Source organism: Salvelinus sp. IW2-2015, linkage group LG26 (assembly GCF_002910315.2).
Source record: "Salvelinus sp. IW2-2015 linkage group LG26, ASM291031v2, whole genome shotgun sequence".
NCBI classification, from domain to species: domain Eukaryota; kingdom Metazoa; phylum Chordata; class Actinopteri; order Salmoniformes; family Salmonidae; genus Salvelinus; species Salvelinus sp. IW2-2015.
Window position 1 is genome coordinate 39,364,589 of NC_036866.1, and position 14,311 is coordinate 39,378,899.

At 43.0% G+C, this 14,311-nt stretch overlaps 1 protein-coding gene across 7 annotated transcripts in view; it reads right to left on the minus strand.

The window, feature by feature from the left end:
- The window catches only part of LOC111952514 (F-actin-monooxygenase mical2b), a 74,189-nt gene extending 63,206 nt beyond the window's left edge, over nt 1-10,983 (minus strand). For 3 of the 7 annotated variants that reach the window (XM_023971251.2, XM_023971250.2, XM_023971248.2), the window contains exon 1: nt 10,705-10,982. The gene's annotated coding sequence lies outside the window, so the exon portion shown is untranslated. Of the gene's footprint in view, nt 1-10,704 lie in introns of all 7 variants that reach the window. The other 4 variants (XM_023971254.2, XM_023971253.2, XM_023971252.2 and 1 more) reach the window with 3 other exon arrangements.
- Nucleotides 10,984-14,311: the final 3,328 nt, after the last annotated feature.

Genomic DNA, 14,311 nt, shown 5'->3' on the forward strand with positions numbered 1-14,311 from the left:
AATTGATTGGACATGATTTGGAAAGGCAAACACCTGTCTATATAAGGTCCCATAGTTGACAGTGCATGTCAGAGCAAAAACCAAGCCATGAGGTCGAAGGAATTGTCCGCAGAGCTCCGAGACAGGATTGTGTCGAGGCACACATCTGGGGAAGGGTACCAAAAAACTTCTGCAACATTGAAGGTCCAAGATCACAGTGACCTCCATCATTCTTAAATGGAAGAAGTTTGGAACCACCAAGATTCTAGAGCTGTCCGCCCGGACAAACTGAGCAATAGGGGGAGAAGGGCCTTGGTCAGGGAGATGACCAACAACCCGATGGTCACTGACAGAGCTCCTCTGTGGAGATGGGAGAACCTTCCAGAAGGGCAACCATCTCTGCAGCACTCCACCAATCAGGCCTTTATGGTAGAGTGTCCAGACGGAAGCCACTCCTCAGTAAGTCACATGACAGCCCGCTTGGAGTTTGCAAAATGCACCAAAAAGACTCAGACCATGAGAAACAAGATTCTCTGGTCTAATGAAACCAAGATTGGCCTGGATGCCAAGCGTCACATCTGGACTAAACCTGGAACCATCCCTACGGTAAAGCATGATGGTGGCAGCATCATGCTGTTGGGATGTTTTCAGTGGCAGGGACTGGGAGACTAGTCAGGATCGAGGGAAAGATGAACAGAGCTAAGTACAGGGAGATCCTTGATGAAAACCTGCTCCAGAATGATCAGGACCTCAGACTGGGGTTCACCTTTCAACGACCCTAAGCACACAGCCAAGACAACACAAGTGGCATCGGGACAAGTCTCTGAACGTCCTTGAGTGGCCCAGCCAGAGCCTGGACTTGAACCCGATGGAATGTTTCTGGAGAGACCTGAAAATAGCTGTGCAGCAACACTCCACATCCAACCTGACAAAGCGAGAGAGGATCTGCAGAGAAGAAATGGGAGAAACTCCTGAAATACAGGTGTGCTAAGCTTGTAGCATCATGCCCAAGAACACTCGAGGCTGTAATCGCTGCCAAAGGTACTTCAACAAAGTACTGAGTACTTTGTTGAAGCACCTTATGTAAATGTGATATTTACAGTTTGCAATACATTTGCAAAAAATTCTAAAAATCTGATTTTGCTTTGTCAGTATGGGGTATTGTGTGTAGATTGATGAGGGGGAAAAAACAATTTAATCCAACCTAGAATAAGGCTGTAACGTAACAAGATGTGGTAAAAGGGAAGGGGTCTGAATACTTTCCGAATGCACTGTAAAGTTGTAAACCAAAATTTCCACTGAGCAGTTAGAGAAACAGGAAAACTTGAAATAGTACGGCCTGTTTCAAGCATGAGGATGAATTTGCATAAATCCTCTAAAATACACCTAATTTGCATAGCTGGAGATATTCATCAGCTCATAATGACAGCTCTGAAACCATTAAAAAAGCCCAAGGATAAGACAAGGGATCTTTCCTCATTACAACACCCGTGTACCCTACACAATTTCCTGTCTGCAGCCTCTCCCATTACCTGTGTAAATAATAGTTTCACTAGACAGCCATTCAACTAGCCATCATTCAGTAGTTTAACCTCTGTGCTCATCTCCATAGTTAAAGGACCACCAATTTCAAGCAGCATATTGTAAAGGATGTGGTCAGAATGTATCTAAGGAAACCAAATATATTATTCAATGACCTTGTATAATACATTCTCTCAACAATGACTTCTCTACCCTTCATGGCAACTGGAATGTAAACCTGGATGTGTCGAAGGAACTTGACAAAATCCCAATACCATCAAAGCACTACAGTAGTGGCAACTCTTCTCCAGAGAGGAGAGAGAAAGCATTTTCCATGAGGCCCGAAACAGGAGCTCCTTCAATAGTGGAAAGGCTATGTGCAGAATGCAACCTGAACAAGTGAGAAGTCTGGCTGCAGTGGCTGAGGCCTGCCAGTCCACAGTAGCTCCCCTCTGCTTTTAGTGGACCAGAAGGGGTGTCATCTCTCATACGTAATCACATTCGGCAGATAGCAACAACATCTAATCTAACACCGAGTCTCTAGCATTGAAAGACAGCTGCTCTAGCATATTGAAAAACACACAGTAACTCACACACACTTCCAGGGACTCAGTGTGCTATGGAAGTGTTCACGGCCTAATCTATATATAACCGATTGTAGCACTGTGCATTGTGGGAATTTGCACAAAGTGCCTAGCATGATATCGCACCCACAATCTGCCTCTATTTACAGAAACAGTTTTAAATTGAGTACAGGAAAAACAAGACATTTTTCTATTTCCACTGAAGTCCCTGCATTTCTAATTAGACATGCACTCAGGGGAAATATAGCTGCCTCCCTCTGTCATTCATATAGTCTAACCACTGTCCAAAGGATTTCACATTACTGGAACAAAGACCCTATTCTATTTCAGTAACTGTCCTGTGTGGCGTGTGAACATGTCAACATGTAGCACAATGTCCAGCTCATGTTCAATGCAAAAACAACCACGACATAACAACAACAACGTAACAGAGGTCCATTGACTCGAGAGAACATAGCTTATCCAGAGAGAGCTTCATCTTGAGAGAACATAGCTTATCCAGAGAGCTTCATCTTGAGAGAACATAGCTTATCCAGAGAGAGCTTCATCTTGAGAGAACATAGCTTATCCAGAGAGAGCTTCATCTTGAGAGAACATAGTTATCAAGAGAGCTTCATCTTGAGAGAACATAGCTTATCCAGAGAGAGCTTCATCTTGAGAGAACATAGCTTATCCAGAGAGAGCTTCATCTTGAGAGACCTTAGTGGACAAAGAGTAGAAAGCACCGTTGATCAAAATAATCAGATTCCAGAAATAAGCCCGGTCTAGTCTATCAACAGGGAGCAGAAAAACCACTAGCCTCCACAGAGACTCATGGGCAGTGGTGTGATGGAGCAGAGACTCCAGGACCCAGCAGGGTTATATGTGCTGCCAAGTCTAGGACAAGTTTCCTTGCAAAGACACAGGTCACAATTTCTTAGCATTTCACCAAGCCTTGACTGGAGCTCTTTGACGACAGGTCTACGGAGTAAGAATGGTGGACCATTCTTGATAAACGGCAAACTGTTGAGCGTGAATACCACAGCAGCATTGCAGTTCTTGACACAAACCTGTGCACCTGGCACTTACCACCACACACCGTTCAAAGGCACTTACATTTTTTGTCTTGCTCATTCACACTGAATGGCACACATACACAATCAATGTCTCAAGGCTTAAGACCTCTTAAACCAGTCTCCTCCCCTTCATCTACACTGATTGAAGTGGATTTAACAAGTGACATCAATAAGGGATAGTAGCTTCACCTGGTCACTCAATGTCATGGAAAGAGCAGGTGTTCTTAATGTTTTGTACACTCAGTGTAGGTTACATGGACATTGCCTTAGGTAGGGGATAGAGTATACACATCCAGGTAACCAAGGAGTACAATGCACAGACAAGACATGGGTATCAGTTACAACAGGAAGGGTTTAATTTCTGTAACAGCCAGGACTACCGAAAGTCAAATATTATGACCTAAAAATCTTTACTGTAAGACATTCCCTCAAACTCGTTTAAAAATAATAAAAAATTAGAATTTAATTGGAGACAAAGCAAAATGAGTTTGCTGTAGTACCACAGAGGGTTAATGTCAAGAACAGAACAGTGCTGTCTGTCCAGCAGGCACAGTACGAAGCAGAGAAAGTTGTGCCTTCTCATTGTGAGACATGAATCAAAGGAGAGCCAACAAGTACCTGGCCAGACAGACTGTGTGCCAGCAACACCTTTGAAAAACGTGGCTCACTGGCTCAGAGCACCAATTAAAGAGATTCACAAAGACTTCTCTTCATACCACTACAGCCTGTGTAAACAGATCTTTGTAGAGTACAGGCAATGAGAATATCATAATATCAGACACAGTCTGGAGCATAGCACATTGCTTTTCTGAGGGAAGATCCAATGGTCTCACACTAAGCGTTAAGGTTTTAGGCGTGTCAGAGTGGTGGTGTGGTGAATGGGAATTTAAAGCGGTTGGCTGGTGACATGCAGGTTTAAATATGATGCTGATTATCTCCAGCACGCTCCGTTTCCTCTGAGGCAGGAAACATCCACTGTAGGAATGTCAGAGAAATATTGACCTGATTCAGGACAGACGGGACTGTTTGTTCGAGGTGAAAGAGAAGGAACACAAACAGAGAAGGCCTAAGGCCATTATGAAATATAATCCCATTATGAAATATAATCCTATTATTCAGGCCAGTTGTGATCCTTTCGTCCAATCAGAAAAGGACATAACCTAACTTGACAAAAAAAATAGCATTGCAGTCAGAAATGAAATCGAATTAATAATATTCTAACTTAGATTCATCATGAAAACACAGAACAATCCATTGAAGATCATGGTCTGACTCAGTCACAGTCCTCTTAATTGATTAGCATTTACCAGATTAAGCAGTTAACTTTATCAGAGAAAACTTCCTGCTTGACATGGTCCCCCGTCTGTCTGCCCAATGGACAGTTTCAAACGTTAGCCTTAAATGACCTGGGAATGTACAGTCATGTTTGGACACACCTACTCATTCAAGGGTTTTCTTTATTTTGACTATTTTCTACATTGTAGAATAATAGTGAAAACATCAAAACTATGAAGTAACACATATGGAATCATGTAGTAACCACCAACAACAAAAAAAAGTGTTAAATCAAAATATATTTTAGATACTTGAAAGTAGCCACCCTTTGCCTTGTTGGCAGCTTAGCACACTCCGTACAAAGCTCTCCCTCACCCTCCATTTGGCAAATCTGACCATAACTCTATCCTCCGGATTCCTGCTTACTCGCCCAATACGGAAGTGGTCAGATGACGCAGATGCTAAGCTGTAGGACTGTTTTGCTAGCACAGACTGGAATATGTTCGGGGATTCTTCCGATGGCATTGAGGAGTACACTACATCAGTCACTGACTTCATCAATAAGTGCATCGATGACGATGTCCCCACAGGGACCGTACGTACATAGCCCAACCAGAAGCCATGGATTACAGGCAATATCAGCACTGAGCTAAAGGGTAGAGCTGCCGCTTTCAAAGAGCGGGACTCTTACCCGGACAATTATAAGAAATCCCGCTATGCACTCCAACGATCCATCAAACAGGCAAAGCATCAATACAGGACTAAGATTGAATCCTACTACACCGGTTTCGATGCTCGTCGGATGTGGCAGGGCTTGTAAACTATTATGGACTACAAAGGGAAGCACAGCTGTGAGCACAGAGTGACACGACGAGCTAAATTACTTCTATGTCCGCTTCGAGGCAAGCAACACTGAAGCATGCATGAGAGCACCAGCTGTTTCCGGATGACTGTGTGAGTAAGGGCCGAAAGGATTACCAGGACGTGTTCTCTGAGCAGACCAACTGGCAAGTGTCTTCACTGACATTTTCAACCTGTCCCTGAACGAGTCTGTAATACCAACATGTTTCAAGCAGACCACCATAGTCCTTGTGCCCAAGAACACCAAGGTAACCTGCCTAAATGACTACAGACCCGTAGCACTCACGCTTGTAGTCAAGTGCTTTGAATGGCTGGTCATGGCTCACATCAATAGCATTTTCCCAGAAACCCTAGACCCACTTCAATTTGCATACCGCCCCAACAGATCCACAGATGATGCAATCTCTATTGCACTCCACACTGCCCTTTCCCACCTGGACAAAAGGAACACCTATGTGAGAATGCTATTCATTGACTACAGCTCAGCGTTCAACACTACAGCACCCTCAAAGCCCATCACTAAGCTAAGGACCCTGGGACTAACCACCTACCTCTGCAACTGGATCCTGGACTTCCTGACGGGCCGCCCCCAGGTGGTAAGGGTAGGTAACAACATCGGCCACACTGATCCTCAACACAGGGACCCCTCAGGATTGTGTACTCAGTCCCCCCTGTACTCCCTGTTCACCCACGACTGCATGACTCCAACACCATCTTTAAGTTTGCATTGATACAACAGTGGTAGGCCTGATGACCGACAATGACGAGACAGCCTATAGGGAGGAGGTCAGACACCTGGCAGTGTGGTGCCAGGATGACAACCTCTCCCTCAATGTGATCAAGACAATGGAGATGATTGTGGACTACAAGAAAAGGAGGGCCGAGCACAACCCCATTCTCATCGACGGGGCTGTAGTGAAGCAGGTTGAGAGCTTCAAGTTCCTTGGTGTTCACATCACCAACAAACTGTCACGGTCCAAACACCAAGACAGTCGTGAAGAGGGCACGACAACGCCTTTTCCCCCCTCAGGAGACTGAAAAGATTTGGCATTGGTCCTCAGATCCTCAAAAAGTTCTACAGCTGCACCATCGAGAGCATCCTGACTGGTTGCATCACTGCCTGGTATGGCAACTGCTCGGCCTTCGACTGCAAGGCACTACAGAGGGTAGTGCGTACGGCCCTGTACATCACTGGGGCCAAGCTTCTGCCATCCAGGACCTCTATGGCAAGCGGTGACAGAGCAAAGCCCTAAAAATGTCCAAAGACTCCAGCCGCCCTAGTCATAGACTGTTCTCTCCGCTGCCACACGGCAACGGTACTGGAGCGCCAAGTCTAGGTCCAAAAGGCTTCTTAGCTTCTACCCTCAAACCACAAGACTCCTGAACATCTAGTAAAAATGGCAACCCAGGCTATTTGCATTGATTTGCATGCAACTTTGGGTAGAAAACCAATAGCTTTTGCTCATGATGAAAATAAATGGTGTGGTCATCCTCACAAGTCAAGCTAGTTCTCCATGAAAGCAATTCAGTGTGTCCTCTTTTTAGCAACCTAATGCTTTACCATTAAACCCAACCCAATACCAATGCCAATCACTATACTGTGTGTGTTTGGGACTTACCATTGAAAACCATTAGAGACCATGATATTGAAGCCATTAGAACTGCTGTAGCCTAATGGTTTGCTTGTTCACCAGGAATGGTCTAACTAATCCAGATATTTTTTTAAGGGAATAAACCACACAGAGGGGCTATTTCCTGGACACATATTTAGCCAACAGAAGGATGTACTGAATTTCTTTCATGGAGGACTGTCTATAGGGGCGGCAGGTAGCCTAGCGATTAATAGGGTTGGATGTATAGTATCAGAATGGTTACTGGTCCGAATCCCCGAGTTGGCATGGTAAAAAAAAAAGTCTGCTGTTCTACCCTTGAGCAAGGCAGTTAACCCCCAACAACTGCTCCCTGGGTGCTGATGACGTTGATGTCGATTAAGAAAGCCCCACGCACCTCTCCGACTCCTCTCTGAGAACCTTCGAGAAGGACAACCATCTCTGCAGCACTCCAACAATCAGGCATTTATGGTAGTAGCCAGACGGAAGCCACTCCTCAGTAAAAGGCACATGACAGCCCACGTGGAGTTTGAGTCTTTAGGGGCCTTTTGGCAGACACGATTCTCTGGTCTGATGTAATCAAGATTCTTTGGCCTGAATGCCAAGCGTCATGTCTGGAGGAAACCTGACACCATCCCTACGGTGAAGCATGGTGGTGGCAGCATCATGCTTTGGGGATGTTTTTTAGCGGCAGGTACTTGGAGACTTGTCAGGATCGAGGGAAAGATGAACGGAGCAAAGTACAGAGAGATCCTTGATGAAAACCTACTTCAGAGCACTCAGGACCTCAGACTGGGGCAAAAGTTCACCTTCAAAACAGGACAACGACTACACACAGCCAAGACAACACAGGAGTGGCTTCAGGACAAGTTTCTGAATGTCCTTGAGTGGCTCAGCCAGAGCCCGGACTTGAACATCTCTGGAGAGACCTGAAAATAGCTGTGCAGCAACGCTCCCCATCCAACCTGACAGAGCTTGAAAGCATCTGCATAGAATGGGAGAAACTCCCCAAATACAGGTGTGCCAAGCTTGTAGCATCATACCCAAGAAGACTCAAGGCTGTAATCACTGCCAAAGGTGCTTCAACAAAGTACTGAGTAAAGAGTCTGAATACTTATGAAAAACTGAAATATCACATTTGTAAACATTTCTAAACAAAAACAGTTTGATTTGTCATTATGGGGTATTGAGTGTAGATTATTTTATTTAACTAGGCAAGTCAGTTAAGAACAAATTTTATTCTACCCCGGCCAAACCCTCCCCTAACGTGGACGATGCTCGTCCAATTGTGCCGCCCTATGGGACTCCTGATTACGGCCGGTTGTGATACAGCCCGGGTTCAAACCAGGGCCTGAAGTGACGCCTCTTGCACTGAGATGCAGTGCCTTAGACCGCTGCGCCACTCAGGAGCATTTATAAAACAATTGAATCCATTTTAGAATAAGGCTGTAACGTGACAAAATGTGAATACAGAATACACTGTATGCTTTGCGACATACAATGTCCAAAAGTTACCTAGTAAAACACACAAGCAATCACAGTAATAATACTGTCAAAGGAAAATGTCTGTCTCCCGCTCACATGCTTCTTTCTGTATGAATATTTTGGTCTCAGTCAACATTCCCAGAATATATATTGGCCTCTGACAGAAACCCATCCGGTTCAACAGTGACACCGACACCACTAGCTCCTGGTGTATTTTTGTCTTGCCTCAGGGCTGATATGCAGGCACAGCCCTTATAAGACACTTATAAGTGACAGGAAGTAGTGAGACCTTGTGTAACTGTTTTTTTCCCTCCCCTGCATGGGAAAGAAGGGAGAGATTATTCTGGAAAGCTCACATGAAAAAAGGTAGAAGATTAACATCTCTGCTCTAACAATGGGAATAAGGCCCTTATAGAAAAAAATCCTTTGGCCATTGAGAGGGCTCAGGATTAAAGTCAAATTGGCAGGAACTACTGTACATTCAGTAAGAGGCAGGTTTTATAAATGGTTATGCTCCCAGGAAATCTTCACCTGGAATACAGTCATATCATTTGAGATGGTTTGGTTCCAACCGCCGTGTCTTTGTGAGACGCAGAGTAGGTGAACGGATGATCTCTGCATGTGTAGTTCCCACCGTGAAGCATGGAGGATGGTGTGGGGGTGCTTCGCTGGTGACACTGTTGGTGATTTATTTAGAATTCAAGGCACACTTAAACAGCATGGCTACCACAGCATTCTGCAGCGATACGCCATCCCATCTGATTTGCGCTTAGTGGGACTATCCTTTGTATTTCAAAAGAACAATGACCCAACACACCTCCAGGCTGTGTAAGGACTATTTGACCAAAGAGAGTGATGGAGTGCTGCATCAGATGACCTGGCCTCCACAATCACCCGACCTCAACTCAATTGAGATGGTTAGGGATGAGTTGGACCGAAGAGTGAAGTAAAAGCAGCCAACAAGCGCTCAGCATATGTCGGAGGAAACACCGTTCAACTGTCAACTGGGGTCAGCCTGCAGGCACTCGGCACGCCATAAGGAGTCACTAGGGCCCGATGAGCCAATTAAAGCCCCCATGGCCTAACCCAGACAACGCTGGGCCAATTGTGCCCTGTCCTATGGGACTCCCGGCCACGGCAAGTTGTGGCTTAACTCTTAAAACTTAGCCACCTAGCTAACGTTAGCCACCTAGCTAGAATTCATAACATATGTTTGGCAAATTCTTAACATATAATAGGAATTGTAATTCGTAATGTGATGGACATCCACAAATTAATACATGCCATATGAAACATAAAATAATATGCTAAATGGAGTGTCTCAAATGTATATACAGAATACAAAATTCTCTGAGACCATGTTGTCAAGACAGCCTTGGTTACAGCTTATCTATGTTGAAGAAGTTACTCAGAGCAAATTGATGACTGTAGGCTATTTCAATAGTTTAGTGTCTCAAATAATCAGACATACACCATAGAAAACACTTGATTTTGCAATAACAGTGCAGGGCCCCAGTATGCACACATCACCTGTTGTAAAATATGGAGCATGATCTTTTTAAACTAGGACTGCAGTGGTTGAAAAAGTACTCAATTGTCAGAGTTGAGTAAAAGTAAAGATGCCATAATAGGAAATGACTTAAGTAAAAGTGAGTCACCCAGTAAAATACTACTTGAGTAAAAGTCTAAAGGCATCTGGTTTTAAATGTAGTTAAGTACAGTGGTGGAATAAGTACTAAATTGTCATACTTGAGTAAAAGTAAAAAGTAAAAGCTTTACATCAAACTTCTTATATTAAGCAAACCAGACGCCACGATTCTTTTGTTTATTATTATTTTTTTTTTTACGGACAGACAGGGGCACACTCCAACACTCATAAATAATTTACAAACCCCCGTATTTGTGTTTATGGAGTCCGCCAGATCAGAGGCAGTAGGGATGACAATGTGTTATATTGATAAATTCGTGAATTGGACCATATTGCTGTCCTGCCTGAACATTTGAAATGTAACGAGTACGTTTGGGTGTCAGGAAAAATGTATGGGAGTAAAAAGTACACAATTTCTTTAGGAATCCGGTGGAGTAAAAGTAACAGTTGTCAAAAATATGAAGTACAGATACCGCAAAAAACTATTTCAGTGAAAAGACTTTGTTTTACTACTTAAGTACTTTACACCACTGGGACTGTGTAACCAAACACTATTTATTCAGTATCCGATAGCATCTCCCAATAAATGTATAAATATTTCAGTTGCACGAGTTGAACAGAAATAATACGAGCTAAACTTGAATAGAACACACAGGCAATGTATGTTTAAAGTGTTAAAAGCTCACCTGAATAGTTAGTCGGTCAGTCGTACACTCACGCTCAAATGAGAAACAGACTGTCATTCACTTACATCTGTGTGTCAACTGAAACGAACTTCAAAATGACAGCTGTCCTAATCAAAACGCCTTGTTTTATCCAGAATAAACAACGTTTCCACCGAGCAATAAACTTCAAGGTATCCAACTTCTAACTAAGTCAGTTGACTATTGAAAATGTTATGAAGTTGTAGCCGACAAACCGGAGCCGGATAAAGCCTGACGAAGTCTTTAGAGGAGGTGCTACGGAGTAATGACGTCCAATGAGAAGCTGAGCGATAACCTTGGAGCGTAAATTTGCTGCCAAACGAATCCTCCGATAAACTGTGAGCAACTTTCTCCCTGTAAGTAGACATCTAAAAACATTTTGGAACCTAATGCATTTGAGAATAAATGGAGGAATAGTTCATGCATTATGTTGTCTAACATAAAGAAGTTGCACAATTTGTCATGACCGTCTTCACAGTGGGTACACATGTGACAATAGATGCCCAAGGCAGCCCAAATAGCTAACTCCAAGGAGTCATTGTCAATAGACAGGATAGACATAATAAGAACGCACTCACACACACACACGCGCGCGCGCGCGCCCTTCTCCACGGTATTTTATTGCCTTGAGAAAAGCTATGCTTTTGGACGACTTCAGTTACAGACAGCGAGCAAACCCTCCACACACTGACATAACAAATTAGGGCTTCGGAATGACAAACCAGTCACATAGTAAAGTGAACCTAGAGGTTCAAGGAGCTAACATTTATAACCTGCCACAATATCCTATGATAAGCACATCTCCAGGCTGTATCACAACCGGCGGTGATTGGGAGTCCCGTAGGGCGGCGCACAATTGGCCCAGCGTCGTCCGAGTTTGGCCGGTGTATGCCGTATTTGTAAATAATAATTTTATTTTAACTGACTTGCCAAGTTAAATAAAATAAAAAATAAAACATCTCAAGACAGGGCCTAAGGGGCCTCTGTTAGTGTTTAAGAGTGAGTTATCCCATACATTTGGAAAACAGGCCCTATGGAAACATATTGTAAAAAAATATTTTCTATAATTTTATTGAGCAAAAAAAACTTTTTTGTTGTTGAATTTTCTAACTGAATCTGAGACTGATCATATGCCTTTGACTGTACGTGTGGAAAAATAGGATTACATGTCCATCTACAGGACAAAAAGTGCTATTGCAAATCCATAACAACTTGCACAGCACAGCCAACATGGTCAACTTCTCTCTCTGCCAGTGGCGGCTGGTGGGAGGAACTATAGGAGGATGGGCTCATTGTAATGGCTGGAACAGAGTTAATGGAACGGAGTCAAGCATGTTGTGTCTATATCTTTGATGTGTTTGACACCGTTCCATTTACTCTGTTTCAACCATTACAATGAGCACATTCTCCTATAGCTCCTCCCACCAGCCCCCACTGCTCTATGCGTTATATGCTACAAATATTATTATTATAAAAATATATATAATTTATTTTTATTATTATAAAATGTCAAATTACAAATGAATAACAAAAAAACATAGGACATCACCTTATGTACTTTCTCTGAAGAAACATAAAATAACATTAAAATAACATTATGAATGTATTATTATGTATTATATTTCTTATCCAGCAGGGGGCAACCTTCTAACATAAACTGTGCATCAATCTTTACATTTTCTCCAAAACACAAATGAGATTTCATTAATTGAGTAAGTCCTGAAAGTATTGCTTTGCATATGGAATTCAATTCTTTATAATGTACTGGAAAGTTATATGTTTCTGAGAACTTTCTATACCGCCCGAACAGATCCACAGATGATGCTATCTCTATTGCACTCCACACTGCCCTTTCCAACTTGGACAAAAGGAACACCTACGTGAGAATGCTACATTGACTACAGCTCAGCGTTCAACACCATAGAGCCCTCAAAGCTCATCACTAAGCTGGGACTAAACACCTCCCTCTGCAACTGGATCCTGGACTTCCTGATGGTCTGCCCCCAGGTGGTAAGGGTAGGTAACAACACATCTGCCACGCAGATCCTCAACACATGGGCACCTGAGGGGTGCCTATGTCTATACTATCTATTGCATCTTAGCCTATGCCGCTCTGACATTACTCATCCACATTTTTATATATTCTCATTCCATACCTTTACTTAGATTGTGTGTATTAGGTATTTGTTGTGAAATTGTTAGATATTGCTTGTTAGATATTGCTTCACTGTCGGGAATTAGAAGCATAAGCGTTTTGCTACACTCGCAATGACATCTGCTAAACACGTGTATGTGACCAATAAAATTTGATTTGATTTGACTCTATGCCCAGGCACGACTTCAACACCATCATTAAGTTTGCTGACGACACAACAGTGGTAGGCTTGATCACCGACAACGATGAGACAACCTATAGGGAGGAGGTCAGAGACCTGGCCGTGTGGTACCAGGATAACAACCTCTCCCTCAACATGATCAAGACAAAGGAGATGATTGTGGACTACAGGAAAAGGAGGACAGAGTACACCCCCATTCTCATCGACGGGGCTGTAGTGGAGCAGGTTGAGAGCTTCAAGTTCCTTGGTGTCCACATCACCAACAAACTATCATGGTCCAAACACACCAAGACAGTCGTGAAGAGGGCACGACAAAGCCTATTCCCCCTCAGGAGACTGAAAAGATTTGGCATGGGTCCTCAGATCCTCAAAAGGTTCTCCAGCTGCAACAACGAGAGCATCCTGACTGGTTGCATCACTGCCTGGTATGGCAGTGATGCTCCCCGCCCCCTCTTTTACGCTGCTGCTAGTCTCTGGTTATTATCTATGCATAGTCACTTTAACTCTACCTACATGTACATATTACCTCAATTACCTCGACTAACCTGTGCCCCCGCACATTGACTCTGTACCTGTACCCCCTGTATATAGCCTCCCTACTGTTATTTTACTGCTGCTCTTTAATTATTTGTTATTTTTTACTTTTCTATCTTTTACCAAACACTTATTTTTCTTAAAACTACATTGTTGGTTAAGTGCTTGTAAGTAAGCTTTTCACTGTAAGGTCTACTACACCTGTTGTATTCGGCGCATGTGACAAATACAATTCGATTTGATTTGAAGAGAGTATATTTCCTTCTTTGTCAAATAAATCAAGCACAAATATATTTCTTTCAAATAACTTAGGAAAGAACAAAGACTTGTTTTTAACAACAATATCTTTGTTGTTCCAACAGAAGTGCTTGGGTAATCTCATTTGTGTTTTGATGGGTAATTTTGCTGGAGAATAGTTGCACTTCCACAAAAATTGAAGACCACCCAATTTCATAAAAATATGACAGGGAATGAAGTACCATATAGTTTCAGAGCTAAGCATACATCTTTTTATCCAGATATTGTTGATATCAAGGAAATCTAGTACTTCAAGCCCCCCATCAGCTCTTTGGTTTGATATTACAGACTTCTTAAGTTTGCGTTGTTTATTTTTCCATATAAAGTCTAGGAAAGTGTTGTTGATATCCTTACTGGTTTGATCAGCTACAAATAGGGATAGAGCACAGTAGACAAAACGTGACAGACCCTCTGCTTTGGAC